A 4,385-nucleotide genomic window follows, 5' to 3' on the forward strand; every position below is an offset into this window, starting at 1 on the left:
CATATGTGTCCCACTGTGGCACTGTGGGTTAATGCGCCAGACTTCAAAGTCATTTGAACTGCAAGGTTGGTGGTTCAAGCTCACCAGCTGCTCCTTGGAAACCCTATACAGGGTCGCTATGGGTCAGAACTGAATCGATGGCACTTAACAACAACAATTATACCAAAGCTCACATTACCTTCAAAACAGTGTGTGTGTGTATATGTTTATGGGCTCATGGATCCCCATTTTATAATTTCTCAGCGTCAGTATTCTTGTTTTTGCTCAAATGCCCTAGATTTGTCTAGTAGGACACCCATTAAGTTGGCTCTTGTGTATTATACATTTTATTTTTATATTATAAGATATTATAATATAAACATGAACTAATATATCTTTGAAAACATGAAAGAGGACAAAAAGTGACAAGGGTGTAAGAAAAGACAAAGGCAAAGAAAAATGAAATGTGAGAACTAAGTAGGTAGCAAAACTCATGACAATTAATTAGATTGGAGTATAAGGGAGAAGATTAGTACAGGATGCTTTGATGGGTTTCATCTAGGTAACAAAGAACATAAAGATTATTCACTGAGAATTTGTCAAATCTATAGAATATGGCAAGTGCAAAATCAAGCCATTAGAAGGCAGAGGAAGTAAAATAAATCAGACAACCAACTGATGCCAGCTGTATCATGGGATGACTCTAATAATAAAAATGTTTTTGTCAAAAAAAAAAAAACAAACAAACCCTCAGAGTCAATCATCATGAGCAGATGAAGAAAAAAGTAAAATGACTAGAATTATATTATGTGATTCATTATTAATCTTATTCATTATTTTGTTGCGGTTGTTTAGTGCTGTCTAGTTGGTTGTGACACATAGCGACCCTGTAGAGGGCTTCTGAGGAGCGGCTGGTGAGTTTGAACTGCTGACCTTGGAGGAAGCAAAAAAATGAAGACTAGGAATGGAAAGGAGTTAAATTCACATCCTTAGAGGATATGCTCTATATTGTTATCTTAGAAAGTGTCTTTGGTCATCACAATTTCAACCTTTTGAGACATGCATTCAGTTCTGAAGGACACCTGCTACCTATTTAGATAATGCCAACATTGATTATGAGGTTCAGTGCTTAGGTGTCTAAGCTCTGGGACCAGACTGCTTGGATTTCAATTCTAGCTTGATCTCTTCCTAGGTTTATCACCTTGGGAAGGTTGCTTAACTTTTCTATACCTCAGTGTTTCTTATTTGTAAAATGGGGACAATAATAATATATACTTTATTAGTTTGGGATATCAAAGAGATTGTTCCATGATTTCCGCATTCCATTGGGTCACTGCTCTTTGGAATGGGCATAAATACGGCTCTCTTCCAATCAGTCGGCCAGATAGTTGTCTTCCAAATTTCTTGGCAGAGATGAGTGAGTGCCTCCAGTGCCACCTCACTTTCTTGAAAGATTTCAATTTTTATTCAATCGATTCCTGGTGACTTGTTCTTTGCCAATTCCTTCAATGTACCTTGGACTTTGGTATCTTTGGCTCTTGATCATAATGGTACCTCTTGAAACGGTTGAACATTAACCATTTCCTTTTGGTACAGTGACTCTGTGTATTCCTTCCATCTTCTCTTGATGCTTTCTGCATCCAATAATTTACCCAGAGAATCCTTCAATAACGAAAGTCGAGGCTTGAATTTTTCCTTCAGTTCCCCAGCTTGAGAAATGCTAAGTGTGTTCTTCCCTTTTGGTTTTCTGACTCTAGATCTTTGCACATTTTGTTGTAATATTTGGCTTTGTCTTCTCAAGCTGACCTTTGAAATTTTCCATTCAGCTCTTGTACCTCCTCATTTCTTCCATTTGCTTTAGCATCTCTATGCTGAAGAGCAAGTTTCAGTGTCTCTTCTGATATCCATTTTGATCTTTTCCTTCTTTCTTGTCTTCTTAATGACTTTTTGCTTTCTTCCTGTATGAAGTTCTTGATGTCATCCCACAACTCTTCTGGTCTTTGGTCTTTAGTGTTTAATGTATCAAATCTTTTTGAAGAGCAAAAACGTCAGCTTGAGGACTAAAGGTGCGCCTGACCCAAGCCATGGCATTTTCAATAACCTCATATGCATGCGAAAGCTGGACAGTGAATAAGATAAGAATTGATGCATTTAAGTAATGCATTTAAGCAGTAGAAGAATTGATGCATTTAAGTTACGGTGTTGGAGGAGAATATTGAAAGTACCATGGACTGCCAAAAGAACCAAATGATGTGTGTTGGAAGAAGTGCAGCCAGAGTGCTCCTTGGAGGCCAGGATGGCCAAACTTCATCTCTCATACTTCGGACATATTGTCAGGAGGGACCAGTTGCTGGAGAAGGATATCATGTTTGGTAGGGTGGAGGGTCAGAGAAGGAAAGGAAGACCTCCAGCGAAATGGATTGGCAAAGTGGCAGCAATAATGGGCTCAAGCGTGGCAACAATTGTGAGGTTGGCCCAGGACCGGGTAGTGTATTATTCTGTTGTGCATAGGGTCATTATGAGTTGATGCCAACTCAATGGCACCTAGCAACAACAACAACAACAACCTTACTAGTGTACTGTAAGGACTAAACAAGAAAATATATGTAAACATTTAACACAGTGCTTGGCATATGGTAAGTGCTCAGTAAATATCAGTTCTTATGATTTGGTGCTCAAAACAGTTTATACATCTATTGCTTTCAACTGATTCCAGGTTTTTTGTTTTGTTTTCTGTTTTTACTGACCGCCACTGCTTTGGTCTGAAGTAACAACTGGCATTTGTATGAATTTTACAGTTTTCAAAACACTTTCAAACACAGTGTTTCATTTCAGTTTCACAACTGATTCACAAGATGGTTGAACTGCACAAAGTTAAAAGTGGCCAATTTCTGTGTGCCTGCAAGTAGGAGACTGGCTTGCAAAATGTGCCCTTTGGACATTGAAATAAATATATATATTTTTTTGTTTGATATGTGTATGTGAAATATTTTTGCTTTGTTCATTTGTGAAAACTAAGAGGTAAAATGGAAGTCACAGAGTGAAAGGATAAGTTCTTACAATGAGGGGAGTGTAATTATTGAGATGAAACCAAATGTTGATTGGTTGGGAGAAACAAAAAAATGTGGCCAATTTAAGAAGAGACACTAGAGTCATCCTGTCTCATGACACTCTACTACGTCCCACTACTAAACGAAGAGTTTCCTTGGTCTTTGAGCAAACCTTCACGCTCAAAAACATGCTACCTGAGAATTCCAGGGCTAGCTCTTGTTATACCTGGCTCTTTGACAAAGCTTTCTGATGCACAGAGAGAAATATGGTCCTTTGAGTAGGATGGTTCGTTTCTTTTAGAGTTAGAGAAGAGAAAGCTTAGTATGGTCTGAAAAAATGATCAAATGTTAATTTCTCCCTGAAAAATTTCCCTGCATTATCACTTTGTTAAGCAGGGGCAGAGTAGGGTCTAAAGAAGTCTTTATCCTATCCATGTGATCACTGTGAAATATGTCACACATACAAAAAAGTGCATAAAGCATATGGGAGGTCTACCCATTGGTTCTTAATTAAAAGATGTCACAATATGAGTCACTGTTATTGTTGTTAACTGCTGTGGAGTTAGCCCCAGACCTATGGCAATTTCATGTACAACAGAATAGAGCTGTTATGATCCATCAGTGTTACATTGGCTAATTTTCAGAAGTAGATTGCTAGCTCTTTCTTCCTACTCTGTCTTCATTTGGAAGCTCCACTGAAATCTGTTTAGCATCAGGTTGTTTTTGTTAAGTGCCCTTGAGTTAGTTCTGACTCATGTTATTGTTATTGTTAAGTGCCTTCAAATCAGTTCCGACTCACAGCACCCCTGTATTGGGTTTCCGAGAAGCAACTGGTGAGCTTGAACCACCAACCTTGATGTTCAAACTGACTTTGCACTCCATCACATTAACCCACAGCACCACACTAGGACTCCTGTATAGAGTTTCCAAGGAGTGGCTAGGGGGCTTGAGCCACCAACCTTGTAGTGAGCAGTCTAGTACTTTCATACAGCGCCATACCAGAACTCCAAAGCAACAAATGAACCATAATTCACAGACACATGGTGACTGTGATTGAGGTAAGAATAAACCCAGATATCTTACATGAAAGATGAGAATTCTGTCACTGAACCATCACTGCCCATAATTCTAAGAACTTGTTTTCAGCATGTTATGAAACTTTTCAAGTGGAAGAGATTCTAAATACTACTCCAGAGGAAAAAGCAAGTGTTGTAAGCTCTAAGAAGGTCAGATCTTCAGAATTTAGAAGCAAAACTCTCATCAGACTGCGGCCTCCTAAAAATTAGACACTTATGTGCATCAAAAGACTGCCAAAAGTATGAAAAGGGAGCCAACAGACCAGGAAAAAAATTTTTT

Source organism: Chrysochloris asiatica, unplaced genomic scaffold (assembly GCF_000296735.1).
Source record: "Chrysochloris asiatica unplaced genomic scaffold, ChrAsi1.0 scaffold00169, whole genome shotgun sequence".
Lineage (NCBI taxonomy): Eukaryota > Metazoa > Chordata > Mammalia > Afrosoricida > Chrysochloridae > Chrysochloris > Chrysochloris asiatica.